Here is a 15,157-nt window from a genome sequence, read left to right on the forward strand (position 1 = left end):
ATACCTCAGCCGACTCTGTTTGTGGCGTGCTTGCAGAAAAGGCTTCTTTCGCATCACTCTCCCCATACAGCTTCTCCTTGTGCAAAGTGTGTTGTATAGTTGACCGATGCACAGTGACACCATCTGCAGCCAGTTGATGCTGCAGCTCTCTGGAGGTGGTCTGAGGATTGTCCTTGACTGATCTCACCATTCTTCTTCTCTGCCTTTCTGATGTTTTTCTTGGCCTGCCACTTCTGGCCTTAACAAGAACTGTACCTGTATTCTTCCATTTCCTTACTATGTTCCTCACAGTGGAAATTGACAGGTTAAATCTCTTAGACAACTTTTGGTATCTTTCCCCTGAACAACTATGTTGAATAATCTTTGTTTTCAGGTCATTTGACAGTTGTTTTGAGGAGCCCATGATGCCACTCTTCAGAGGAGATTCAAACAGGAGAACAACTTGCAAGTGGCCACTTTAAGTAGCTTTTCTCATGATTGCATACACCTGGCTATGAAGTTCAAAGCTCAATGAGGTTACAAAACCAAAAAAAGTGCTTTAGAAAGTCAGTAAAAAGTAGGTAGGATTATTTAAAACAAGAAAATGATAAGAGTGCCCATACTTATGCACCTGTCAAATTTTGTTTGAATGCAGATTGCACATTTTCTGTTAGTACAATAAACCTCATTTCAAGGCAGAAACATTACTGTGTCCAACAGTTATTAGATATATGAAACTCAAATAGCTGTTGCAAAAAACAATTTTTATAAAACATTAAGCTTACGATTAATAGGGGTGCCCAAACTTTGTCATATAACTGTATATATATTTATATTTAATGCAGCGCTAGATATCATAAAAGCCGCTAATTCAATTGCCGGCTTTTGCTCTCTCCTTCACAAACCCGACAGGATATGAGACATGGTTTACATACAGTAAACCATTTCATATCCCTTCTTTTATTACATATTCCTCTTCACTAATGTAAGAAGTGTCTGTGTGTCAAATTTGGGGGCTCTAGCTATTAAATTAAAGGTATATGAAGAGACCAGCGATATAAAAAAAGTTACATCTATCAACTCAATATTAACTAAATTAATTTAAACAGCACCTGAGTTGTTTTTATAAAAGATATTTTATTAGACACATGTATTAAAAATATACCACACAGGGTAATAGTGACAAAGAAATATACATTAGGACACAAAACGAATGTAGTAACATGGACTTAATTGTATGTATGTGAAAAAAATCCCAAGTAATGTGCTATAGAACACACAGCGGTCCAGAAATCATGTAGCAGCAAAAAGTACATATGGATATAAAGGCATCAAATAATACTACCAAAAATGGCGCTTGCAGGAGACACCCTCATAACTATGTAACAATAAAGGTACCTTCCGCACCTAATAAAACAATTCAATGGGGTGTCACCGTGTGCCCATATCAAAGAAAGTGCTGCTGCTAAAGAATCACAGTTAAATAGTAAAGAGTCAATAGTTAATTACCCATATAATCTGTGAGATGAAGAGGGACCGGACCGCTGTTCCCCAAACAGCGGTCCGGTCCCTCTTCATCTCACAGATTATATGGGTAATTAACTATTGACTCTTTACTATTTAACTGTGATTCTTTAGCAGCAGCACTTTCTTTGATATGGGCACACGGTGACACCCCATTGAATTGTTTTATTAGGTGCGGAAGGTACCTTTATTGTTACATAGTTATGAGGGTGTCTCCTGCAAGCGCCATTTTTGGTAGTATTATTTGATGCCTTTATATCCATATGTACTTTTTGCTGCTACATGATTTCTGGACCTCTGTGTGTTCTATAGCACATTACTTGGGATTTTTTTCACATACATACAATTAAGTCCATGTTACTACATTCGTTTTGTGTCCTAATGTATATTTCTTTGTCACTATTACCCTGTGTGGTATATTTTTAATACATGTGTCTAATAAAATATCTTTTAGAAAAACAACTCAGGTGCTGTTTAAATTAATTTATTAAATTAAAGGGTTAAATCGCAGAAAAAATTGGCGTGGGCTCCCGCGCAATTTTCTCCCACAGAGTGGTAAAGCCAGTGACTGAGGGCAGATATTAATAGCCTAGAGAGGGTCCATGGTTATTGCCCCCCCCCGGCTACAAACATCTGCCCCCAGCCACCCCAGAAAAGGCACATCTGGAAGATGCGCCTATTCTGGCACTTGGCCACTCTCTTCCCACTCCCGTGTAGCGGTGGGATATGGGGTAATGAAGGGTTCATGTCACCTTGCTATTGTAAGGTGACATTAAGCCAGATTAATAATGGAGAGGCGTCAATTATGACACCTATCCATTATTAATCCAAAAGTAGGAAATGGTTAATAAAACACACACACATTATTACAAAGTACGTTAATGAAATAAAGACACAGAGTGTTGTAATATTTTATTATTCTCTTAATCCACCTGAAGACCCTTGTTCTGTAAAAAAGTAAAAATAAAAAATCAACAATATCCCATACCTTCCGATGATCAGTCACGTCCCACGATGTAAATCCATCTGAAGGGGTTAAATCTTTTTACAGCCAGGAGCTGTGCTGATGCAGTCACTCCTGTCTGTAAAATGTTGTGAATGAATGGAATGCAGGGGAATGTACTGTAGTTACCTTGAGTCATGGTGATGTGCCACCTGCTGGATGTCCTCATATGAACTCGAGCGTGGGAACTTTTCCCAGGCTCGAGTTCATATGAGGACATCCAGCAGGGAGCGCATCACCACGACTCAAGGTAACTACAGGACATTCCCCTGCTTTTCATTCATTCCCCGGGGTTTTACATCCACGAGCGCTGCATTAGCAGAGCTCCTGGCTGTAAAATGATTTTTTTAAATCATGATAATGAATGATTTCATTAAAGTACTTTGTAATAATGTGTGTGTGTTTTATTAACCGTTTCCTACTTTTGGATTAATAATGGATAGGTGTCATAATTGACGCCTCTCCATTATTAATCTGGCTTAATTTCACCTTACAATAGCAAGGTGACATTAACCCTTCATTACCCCATATCCCACCGCTACACGGGAGTGAGAAGAGAGTGGCCAAGTGCCAGAATAGGCGCATCTTCCAGATGTGCCTTTTATGGGGTGGCTGGGGGCAGATGCCAAGAGTCTGCAAAGCAGTCATCAAAGCAAAAGGTGATTACTTTGAAGAACCTAGAATGTAAGACATAATTTCAGTTGTTTCACACTTTTTTGTTAAGTATATAATTCCACATGTGTTAATTCATAGTTTTGATGCCTTCAGTGTGAATGTACAATTCTTATAGTCATGAAAATACAGAAAAATCTTTAAATGAGAAGGTGTGTCCAAACTTTTGGTCTGTACTGTACATATATTTGCATTTTTCAGTGAGAAATAAGTGTTTGATCCCTCTGGCAAACAAGACTTAATACTTGGTGGCAAAACCCTTGTTGGCAAGCACAGCAGACTTTTTTTGTAGTTGATGATGAGGCTTGCGTACATGTCAGGAGGAATTTTGCTCCACTCCTCTCTGCAGATCATCTCTAACTCATTAAGATTTTGAGGCTGTCACTTGGCAACTCGCAGCATCAACTCCCTGCATAAGTTTTCTATGGGATTAAGGTCTGGAGACTGGTTAGGCCACTCCATGACCTTAATGTGCTTCTTTGTGAGCCACTCCTTTGATGCCTTGGCTGTATGTTTTGGGTCATTGTCATGCTGGAAGACCCAGCCACGACTCATTTTAATGTACTGGTGGAGGGATTTTACAGTACATGGGTCCATCCGTTCTCCCATTAATGCGGTGAAGTAGTCTTGTTTCCTTAACAGAGAAACACCTCCAAAACATAATGTTTCCACCTACATGCTTGACAGTGGGGATGGTGTTCTTAGGGTCATAGGCAGCGTTTCTCTTCCTCCAAACATGGCGAGTTGCATTAATGCCAAAGAGCTCAATTTTTGTCTCATCTGATGACAGCACCATCTCCCAATCAATCACAGAAACATCCAGGTGTTCATTGGCAAACTTCAGATGGGCCTGCACATGTGCCTTCTTGAGCAGGGTGACCTTGCAAACACAGCAGGATTTTAAACCTTTATGGCCTAATGTGTTTCAAATGGTTTTCTTGGTGACTGTGGTCCCTGCGGCCTTGAGATTATTAACAAGTTCCCCCTGTGTAATTTTAAGCTGATCTCTCACCTTCCTCATGATCAAGGATACCCCACGAGGTGAGATTTTGCATAGTGCCCCAGATCGATGTTGATTGACAGTCATTTTGAATTTCTTCCATTTTCTTACTATTGCACCAACACTTGTCTCCTTGTCACCCAGCATCTTACTTATGGTTTTGTGGCACATTCCAGCTTTGTGCAGGTTTATGATCTTATCCCTAACATCTTTATAAAGCTCTTTGGTCTTACCCATGTTGTAGAGGTTAGAGTCTGACTAACTGAGTCTGTGGACAGGAGTCTTTTATAAAGGTGACTATGTAAGACAGCTGTCTTTAATGCAGGTAACGAGTTGATTAGGAGCGTCTAACTGGTCTGTAGGAGCCAGAACTCCTAATGGTTGGTAGGGGATCAAATACTTGTTTCTCTCTGCAAATGCAAATAAATTTATATAATTTATACAATGTGATTTTCTGGATTTTTTTATATTCCATCCCTCAATGTTAAAATTAATCTACCCTTAAAATTACAGACTCTTTATGTCTTTGTCAGTGGGCAAACTTACAAAATCAGCAAGGGATCAAATACTTATTTCCCCCACTGTATATGAAATAGGAGTTGCATGAAGTATCATTTGCACTTGGTATGGCAGTGTTATTTGGAGGGTGCTTATCGCCATTACTATTAAGGGAGTTAAATGGCAGAGTAATTTGGGGGTTGATTGACTTTTTCCTATGTGGAGTGTAGTATCGCATCTATGCATTGCAAGGCAATGATCATCACAGCTGTATTCCATGTGTACTACGGTAGTATGGCGTCACTCTATGGAATATTACTGTGAGATTGTGTATTGATTTAACACCTTATGAGCCATAATACAAGAGTAATAAATGCTGTACAGTACAGAACATTCTACTCAGAAATGTTATCTTTACATTTACACTGTGAAAATTGTGTTTTATAGACCAGAACTGCAATCATGTAGAGATGTAGACTTTTATACCTTTTACTTCTACCTTTAACAGTTCAAGAAGACTATTATCACGATAACGTAAGTGTAGTCTTTGGACTTTGGACTCTAAGCACAGAATAATCTATATGGGGGTTTCCAGGAGCTCAACTAGCAGCCAATTTGGACTGAGAACTTTAATATAGTCTACATGATCTGCATAGGGGCAGAAGTCACTTTTTTGTCGTGTTACATTACTGATTCTGAGCTACATCCTGTTTGACACTCCAGAGGTGCAGTCACTAATACTGCACTCACTATCCAGTGGAGTCACTGTGTGCATACATTACATTATTTATCCTCTACTGATCCTCCTGAGTTACATCCTGTATTATACTCCAGAGCTGCACTCAGTATTCTGCTGGTGCAGTCACTGTGTACATACATTACATTACTTATCCTGTACTGATCCTGAGTTACATCCTGTATTATACTCCAGAGCTGCACTCACTATTCAGCTGGTGCAGTCACTGTGTCCATACATTACATTATTTATTCTGTACTGATCCTGAGTTACATCCTGTATTATACTCCAGAGCTGCACTCACTATTCTGCTGGTGCAGTCACTGTGTACATACATTACATTACTTATCCTGTACTGATCCTGAGTTACATCCTGTATTATACTCCAGAGCTGCACTCACTATTCAGCTGGTGCAGTCACTGTGTCCATACATTACATTATTTATTCTGTACTGATCCTGAGTTACATCCTGTATTATACCCCAGAGCTGCACTCACTATTCTGCTGGTGCAGTCACTGTGTACATACATTACATTACTTATCCTCTACTGATCCTGAGTTACATCCTGTATTATACCCTAGAGCTGCACTCACTATTCCTCTGGTGCACTCACTGTGTACATCCATTACATTACTTATCCTCTACTGATCCTGCATTACATCCTGTATTATACTTTAGAGCTGCACTCACTATTCTGCTGGTGGAGTCACTGTGTACATACATTACTTATCCTGTACTGATCCTGAGTTGCATCCTGTATTATACCCCAGAGTTGCACTCACTATTCTGCTGATGCAGTCACTGTATACATACATTGCATTACTTATCCTGTACTGATCCTGAGTTACATCCTGTATTATACTCCAGAGCTGCACTCACTATTCTGATGGTGCAGTCACTGTGTACATACATTACATTACTTATCCTGTACTGACCCTGAGTTACATCCTGTATTATACCCCAGAGCTGCACTCACTATTCTGCTGGTGCAGTCACTGTGTACATACATTACATTACTTATCCTGTACTGATCCTGAGTTACATCCTGTATTATACTCCAGAGCAGCACTCCCTATTCTGCTGGTGCAGTCACTGTGTACATACATTACATTACTTATCCTGTACTGACCCTGAGTTACATCCTGTATTATACTCCAGATCTGCACTCACTATTCTGCTGGTGCAGTCACTATGTACATACATTACATTACTTATCCTGTACTGATCCTGAGTTACATCCTGTATTATACTCCAGAGCTGCACTCACTATTCTGCTGGTGGAGTTTTTAAGGGAAGCCTGTACAATGTATTGTACGCTCCTTAGTATAAAATAGTTGACTGCTCTAAATGCATCTGTGTTAAGTATATATATATATATATATATATATATATATATATATATATTGGATGAATGGTGTATTCATGTAGCATTACCAGGCTTAAAAGGGGTTGTCCAGCTTTGACATAAACGTCTGCAAACACTTTATACTACTGGACACTTCTGAATTGTGACAGCGTGTTGTGTGCGCACTGTCAGGATTCCCTGGTTTTGCTGTTGCAAGTGAACAGACCTGTGACCGCATTCATGTGATTTGCATATTTGTGGACTCAAGCCTGTAAAAATTGTTAAAGGGGTTTTCCCACGTACAAAGTTCATTGTAATCATTAGATCTTGAACTAAATATTAGTTCCACAACTGAATGTATTAAAAAAATGTTCCTGTGCTGAGATAATCTTATAAATGTGCCCCTGCTGTGTATTGTGTAATGGCTGTGTTTGACCGCACAGGACATGGTCTGATCATATCACTCATACTGAGCTGCGGATAATCTCTCTGCAGGTTTAGTGTCCGCACTGCAAAGTCACAATCCATGTATCTTAGGCCTGTCCCACACGTCCAGATAATTCCAATACCGGAAAAATTGGTACCGGAGTTATCCGTGTCCATGAGCTCACGTAGGCCATCCGTGCGGCACACGTGCGGCAGCCGTGTGCCGCCCGTGTGCCGACTGGGTACCACACGGACCGTGCAGGAGACAGCGCTAGAGATAAGCGCTGTCCCCTGCATCTGGTGCTGAAGCCGCCATTCATTTCTTCTCTCCAGCAGCGTTCGCTGGAGAGAAGATATGAAAAATCCTTTTTTTTTTTTTTTCGTGTTTAAAATAAAGATTCCTGTCACAGCGGGCGGGTGCAGAGGGGGTGGGAGGGGGTGGGGACAGGGATCTTTATTTTAAACACGAAAAAAAAAAAAAAAGATTTTTCATATCTTCTCTCCAGGCTGCTGGAGAGAAGAAATGAATGGCGGCTTCAGCACCACGTTGGGGGGACAGCGCTTACTGTAGTGCTGTCTCCTGCACTGCACACGGACTGCACACGGACAGCATCCGTGTGCGGTACGTGTTTTACACGGACCCATTGACTTTAATGGGTCCGTGTGATCCGTGCGCTCCCACAAACACTGACATGTCTCCGTGTTTTGCACACGGACACACGGTCCGCGAAAACACGCTGACATGTGCAGAGACACATTGATTTTAATGTGTCTACGTTAGTCAGTGTCTCCGGTACGTGAGAAAACTGACACCTCACGTACCGGAATCACTGACGTGTGAAACCGGCCTTACCTGAGATGTGTGTGATCAGTGCAGGCAAGAGGACGTGGGATTTACTTTTCCCTTGTGGGGTCCGTTGCAGAGAGCAGGATTACACAGGAGCTCTGCAGGTGATAATTTCCGGTCACCTGACTGGTTTGTGTTCTGAAGTTCTCAAAGTATTAAATGTTCTACTACTGATTTCACTTTCCTTCTTGGTTCTTCTGCGTGTCATAACACAGTGTAACAGCCCTCACATATTTCTGTGGATTTTATTCAGGGATTTTCTTCTGCCCTAAAGCATTTAGAAATGGAAAGTAGTTACATTATAATCCCAATACTGCACCCCAGAATGCCCCATAGGTGCTGTAATCAAAACTTCTTTCAAAGCCGCAAATAACCCTATAAGTACCCAAGGCATGGATACTCCATAGGACCCTCACCCCAACAGGTTTACATATGCACATTGTGCACAATTCGGCCAGGGGTGTGTAACATTTTTTCTGGTTGAAAAAAATAATTGTTGCAGAATTTTAACTTCACTACCCATGTCTGCGAGAACCAGCTTTTTTCAAACGGTGTTGGATAACCCCTAGCATTAAAATGTGATCCCATTTCTGCCAGTGTATGTTCACACAATATTGGGTCAGTAACAATTCTCTGGATCCTTGGGATTTAGGTATTGCCCTTTTTAATAAATACAGCTGCTCACTATTGAAGTGTAGCAAACTAGTTTTATCTGTACTTCTTTTCAAAAGGTCAGTATTGAACCCATTACAGTTATTCTTAACAATCATGGTACTTTAAAAAAAAAAAACAGGTGTAAAGTAGTGGCGAGCAGAAAATGTGGGTAATCAACGTTATACAGTACTCACTATCGAATGTCACCATCTGCTGATCGAACCGAGCAGGCCGGAACTGAAGGATGGGGAAAGCATCCCCGAAGGGAAGAATTTGAAGGGAATGCCAGGTCAGGTGATAGTTGTGGCCCAGATGTTAAATATGAAAGTCTGGGGCGACGAAGTGGGAAATCAGTCAACGCCAGCATGTGAAAAGGATAGGAAACATGAATAGTAGTGAAATAGTGTTCCACCCAGAAGCAGAGCAACTGAAGAGTGGTTTGATACTGAGGCAGGTGAGAGGTAGTTGCTCAAGTTGGTGAAGCCCAAACTTCGCCAGTCAAAACCCATGGCCGAGACTTTGTTGGTCAAGACCTGAAGTAGTAGACAGGACCTGCTGCATCCGGTACGTAAAGTTGATCCATCTGACATCCCAATGATCATTGGTACTTATGATAATCAATTGAGGACTATGTACAGTACCATCAGGAGACACTGGGGAGTCCTTAAAGCTGACCCTGACTTAAAGGACTACCTACCACCTGTCCCCAAAATAACCTAAAGGAAGGGTAGATCAATACAGGATTGGCTGGTCCACAGTTTTTTTTCAAAGGCCCGCTCAACCAGGTGCTTCGCTGGACTGTAAACCCTGTGGGACATTCAGGTGCGGTGATTACAAATTCTGTACCTGGATCAGAACATGCAAGCCCTTCTCAGGAACTACCTGTGGGAGAGTCTATAACAGCAGAGATTTTTAGCAAAAGTTATATTTTAAAAGCTTTTTTTGTAAGTTAGCTGTTTATATACACCTTATTCAGATAAGTACTTTTGATAGCTCATCAAGACCTGAAGCCCAGACTTCACCAGCTAAAACCCAACATCTAGTCTTCGCAGGTCAAGCACCAAATATCGGACCCTGATCTTTGGACAAGACAGGACTTCTGCTGTGCTGAAGAGAATTCCTGAGTGAACCGGGCCGTTACTTTCAGAGCAGATGTATGGTATAGGGTGTGGGCCGTGAGCGCGTGTCAGTAAATGAAGCGTCGAGTAAAACGAACACACGGGGTTACCAAGTGATTCACATATTGATGACTTTCGGCCTAATGGGAAGTACTAGTGACGTCTGTTAGTGCCAGTGTAATGACCAAAGGCGCTTGTAGAGAATATGACAGCATCGGGCCTAGCGTTATAAGTGAAGCCAGTTGAGTTAAGATGGAAAGACATCAATATTATTTTATATAGGGACAGTATATGCAAATATAATGTTGTATAAGATATAGCATTTAGTGTAGTAAGTGTTGAAAAGTACTGTACTGCTCTTATTGTTAATACTCCTAAACATTGTGTTCACCAGCCTACGTCTGTATGTATGCAGCGCCCCAGAGTCCTGGTCATTGCAGCACTGAAGCTCTGCCGCTAAGGGGAGCTATGGTACGTCTGATGGCACTGAAGGAGTTCATCTGACCAGGTATCACATACACCAATACATTTCACAGTCGGGCCTCCAGGGGTAGCTAAGGGTTCTATTCATTAGGCCACTCCCTCACCTGGTGGGTAAAACTGGGGGTCAGGCAGGAAGTTAGAGAGAAAGCTGACTGGGTTGGAACCAGGCAACACCTTGTGGCAGAAGGTGTTGTGGGGGAAGATTCGGTAGGGTCCCTGTCAGGGGTGGGATCCTGACAGAGGCCTGGCAACGAGAAAGAACGTTACGGGACCGTGCCTGCTCAGCATAGCGGCGGTGCCCTAAGAAAGGATAAGAAGCGAGATATATTGTGCTGAGTGAGAAACAAGATCAAAGCAAGAAGGAGAATACCAGTAGGAGTCGTGCTGTAAGACCGAGGCAACATCCTACTGAGGCGCACAGCCGGCGGCGGGAACGCCGAGGAAGTATTTATATATCTAGCTCTAAGCAATACTTCAAACCAACGGCAGGACAGTCAGTCACAGGCGGGCTGTCTCACCTAAATCACCTAAGAAGACATAGGGGGCAACCTGTGGAGAGGGGCGACTCTAGGGTCCCGGAAGAGCTCCGAGCCTACCCGTCATACGGGTGCGTCCCAACCGTAACATCAGGGAGGGACGGAGGATTAGCAGAACATCATCTAATCGAGTTGTGAGGGAACACGAGAAACAGACACAACAGTTGTGGGGACTTTCCGTAAGCACAGCAGGGGAGGACCACAACACATAGCGCTAGCAGGAAGGCACAGATTTCCACCTGCAAAGAGAACTGTGGAGGTGCCATTGGACCGGCCGGACTTGCGCAGCCTGGTTAACCGTATTCCGGACTGAGGACCCAGAAATCTTCAGTAAAGAGGTAAAGAGACTGCAACCTGGTGTCCTCGTTATTTACTGCGACCGGCACTTCACAACTACACCACCATTCACCACCCTTGCACCGGACGTCCCCGCGCAGGCCCCGCGCTGGACCGGGTCTAGCCACCGTGACAACCCCAGAACAGAGACTCAGAGGCCCGGTACCGGGTGCCCCTCGGCCCTGCGGCAGTGGGGGCGCTCCATGTACATCTTTATGCTTCTATAGTTAGATTCTCATTCTGTGATAGAAAAATAAATAGTTTTGGTTGACTGCTTCGGCATCTTCGTTATCTGCTTCCAAGTACCTTGCTCACACCGGGATGTCCGGGACTTGGTCCCGGCCAAAAGCTCCAACTAAGAGAGAGAGAGCCAGAAATGTGATGTGCAACAGTGAAAGGAGATGCACGGAGGACCAAACGGAGAGCAGCGGACGTGGCCAAAAAAGTGAGCGGAGAGGTGAGTATTCGTTTTTTTAACTTTTTGCTGTCCCTCTATGATGCTGATTGCAAAAAAATCCGTAGTCTGATGAATAATATTTTTGTAAAATTTGAGAATTCAGTTTCACCCAAATAAATCTGCTCAGCTCTGATGAAATGGGATAAAATGAAGAAACTTCTTACTAATCAGAATAACCAGAGATGTGAAATTTGGACAGATCTATTATCCTGCTAACATCTCTTGGGTCAGACCCTTGAGTGGCGTTAAAGGGAACCTGTCAGCAGGATTGTGCACAGTAACCTACACACATTGTCAGGTCGGCGCCGTTATACTGATTACAATGATACCTTGGTTGATGAAATCCGCCGTGTAGTTGTTCTTCAATCTTTATTTTCAATTTGTAGTTAATGAGATTCTCATGCCCTAAGGCGGGGATGGTGTATGTGGTGCTCTGACTAGATATCTATAATGCAGACTGCTAACAGGTCACTGATCCCTCACTTACCCGCTTCCTAGATTGCATAATAAATACGTAACATACTGAAGAAAGAGACAAAACAAAGCTTCTGCAGACAGGTGCCGGCCATGGCAATAATATATTTCCTTGATGTTATCCAGCTAGGGGAAAAAAAAAACAATTTGAAAATGGCGCCCACCGTGCCTGAGCAGTAGCTGCTATCGCTGTCTATAGCAGTGATTCAATAGCTACTACTGCACATGCGCCGGTGGCGCCATCTTACTGGAGAAGAAAAAAAGGTCCTCCTCCAAGATGGCACCGCCGGCACCTGGGCAGTAGCACCTCTCGGATCACAGCTAGACACCAAGAGCTGCTGCTGCACAGGCGCTGGCGACGCCAACTTGGAGGAGGAATATATTTTTTCGTCTCCAGTAGGATGGCGCCGCCTACGCATGGGCAGTAGCAGCTCTCGGTGTCTATAGCTGTGAGCTGAGAGCTGCTACTCTGCAGGCGCGGGCGGTGCCATCTTTGAGGAGGATTGTTTTTTCTTCTCCAGTAAGATGTCGCCGCCGGCGCATGTGCAGTAGCAGCTATCAGATCACAGTTATAGACACTGACAGCAGCAGCGGGTGCCATTTTCATATTTCAACATGCGATTATGCTGCAGAGCAGGGACCATGGCCGGCACCTGCCTGCAGAAGGGTTATTTGTCTCTTTCTTCAGTATGTTAGGTATTCATTATGCATACTAGGGGGCAGGTCAGTAAGGAAGCAGTGACCAGTCAGCAGTCTGCATTATGAATATATAATCAGAGCACCACCTATACCAACCCCACCTTAGGGCACGAGAATCTCATTAACTCCATCTGATTAACTACAAACTGAAAAGAAAAATTAAAGAACAACCACAAGACGGATTTCATCAACCAAGGTATCATTTTCATCAATATAACGTCGCCGATCTCACACTGTCTGTAGGCTACTGTGCACAATCCTGCTGACAGGTTCCCTTTAAGGATCCCAACCAGACCTGTTTACCTTCTTCTATTGCCAGGTGAGAGGCGGATTGTCTAAAAGACAAGAATGTTGCAACTGCGAATCGTAGCTTATGTCATATTTTCCACACAAGAATCCACTAGGAGTGTAATATACTGGCATCTTCTCAAGCATATTTTTACCAGCCCAAGCCATACAAATATAAATTATTCATTTAGGCTGATATTAAAGTGAATCTGCCCCTGCATTTCACACGACAAAATGCATTGCTAAATACACAGTATTCAAGTCCTGATGAGCTGGACTCCTTACTCTGGAACTGCAAGTAAGATTGGCTTTATCATTAATTATGAAAGATTAATCTCAATCTACACCCTCTTAGCCTCATTGATATGTTTGTCACTTTCCCTCCACCCTACTGATGAATGTCCAAATATCTAGGTTGACTGACAACTCCAAAGTGTCCCTCCTCCCTGCTGTTGCTGCTGAATCTCCACCCTACAAGGTTTGATTGAAATCTCCTTAGTGCCCTTCCTCCCAGATGCCACTGAATTTCTGCCCATTGAGCTTGATTGACACGTGGTCAATGTCCCTTCTCCCTGTTGCTGTTGAATTTCTGCCGGTCTATCCTGATTAACTCATTTAGAAATGAATGGCAGCAACACATCTCAAAACAGTTGGTACAGGGTTAACAAAAGGCTGGAAAAGTAAATGGTACTAATGAAAAACAGCTGGAGGGTCAATTTTCAAGTAAGTCGCATTACTATTTTCGAGAAGATCATGCTAGAGGCAGAGTCTCTCAAAAGCAAAGCTGGTCAGAGTTTTATGAAGACGAACAACTTGTGTTAAAAAATTGAGGAACAATTTCAGAAAAATGTTTCTCAATGTAAAATGAAAAAGGCTATGATTGTCCCACCATCTACAGCACGTAATATCATCAAAACATCGGATTCTAGAGAAATTCATGTACACAATGGACAAGGCCAGTAGTCAAATAATAGATTCTTGTGATCTACATGTAATTAGGTGGTGCTGCATTGAAAACAGTCATGATTCAGTTGTGCAAATCACTAAATGTGCTCAGGGATACATCCAGAAATCATTGTCTGTGAACTGTGAGTTGTGTTCCAGATTCTGTTGGGAATACAATTTACATATAAGAGATTTCTAAATAATTGCATTCTTGCTTTCGTTACATTTTACACAGCGTCACAACTTTTTGGGAATTGGGATTGTATAAACATGGTACATTTTGAAGTGGTGTCCTCTTTGTGTCTTGGTTGGCTCCCTCTGCTCTTTTCCACTTGGGTTTCCATGACCAACCTGGTGTGCTCCTGTGATATCACTTTCTCAGGCTGGCTCTGCCTGCAGGACACCACATGAGTATTCAGGTAGGTGGTATTCTGAACCTTAGTTTTTTGGATTTTGAAAAAAAACAGCTTTGTTAAATCGCTGGGTAATCCTGCTCTTTTGACCCAAAGGCTTTGAATATGCATCTCTCCAGGTGAGACACGACACCTTTACTCTCCAAACAAGGTCACCTGTGTAGTTACAAACAAATTTACATTAAGTAAAAAATGGTTCACTCTTTAACCAGAGACTTTTGTGGCCACCAATAATGGCACAATTGAGGTCGGTCCTCATTGCTGCCCCTTACTTGCCCTTCCTTGTTATCCATTTACTTCCCTCCTTCCTTTATTACTTTCATCTCCACTATCTGAGAGCATTCTTCACCATCAACGCATTTTCATACAGAAAGAGGAGTCTTCTTGTAGTGGTTATTATCCAACCTACCATTGTATATCCACAACAGGAGTGCACATAAGTATGAGTGGGCTCCAAAACGAAGAATGAAATGAACCCCCTTTCTTCTGCTTCTCACCTCAATGCTCCTAATCAGACGGAGGTATTACTTAGAAATGTACATTGTTACAGAAGTTGTCCTCTTTTATCATTTTTTTGCGAGTTGCTATCCAATAAGGCAAATATTACAGCTCCAAAAGGTGCAGAGTCATTTGCAATGGGTGATAAACTGGGAAATTTCCTAGTAAGCTCCCAGGAGCAACTTCAGTTTACCCATCAACTCCTCTACTGCCTCAAGCCACCA

The 15,157-nt window shown here is 42.5% G+C and overlaps 2 protein-coding genes across 5 annotated transcripts in view; both read right to left on the reverse strand.

The window, feature by feature from the left end:
- The window catches only part of LOC143766102 (coilin-like), a 946,917-nt gene that overhangs the window by 536,195 nt on the left and 395,565 nt on the right, over window positions 1-15,157 (reverse strand). The gene's annotated exons all lie outside the window — the stretch shown is intronic.
- The window catches only part of LOC143766100 (uncharacterized), a 55,785-nt gene that overhangs the window by 37,196 nt on the left and 3,432 nt on the right, over window positions 1-15,157 (reverse strand). For 2 of the 4 annotated variants that reach the window (XM_077253498.1, XM_077253495.1), the window contains exon 2: window positions 8,039-8,300. The exons of the other annotated variants lie outside the window; for them this stretch is intronic. The gene's annotated coding sequence lies outside the window, so the exon portion shown is untranslated. The remainder of the gene's footprint in view (window positions 1-8,038; window positions 8,301-15,157) is intronic. 4 annotated transcript variants of the gene reach the window in all.

This window comes from Ranitomeya variabilis, chromosome 4 (genome assembly GCF_051348905.1).
Source record: "Ranitomeya variabilis isolate aRanVar5 chromosome 4, aRanVar5.hap1, whole genome shotgun sequence".
Lineage (NCBI taxonomy): Eukaryota > Metazoa > Chordata > Amphibia > Anura > Dendrobatidae > Ranitomeya > Ranitomeya variabilis.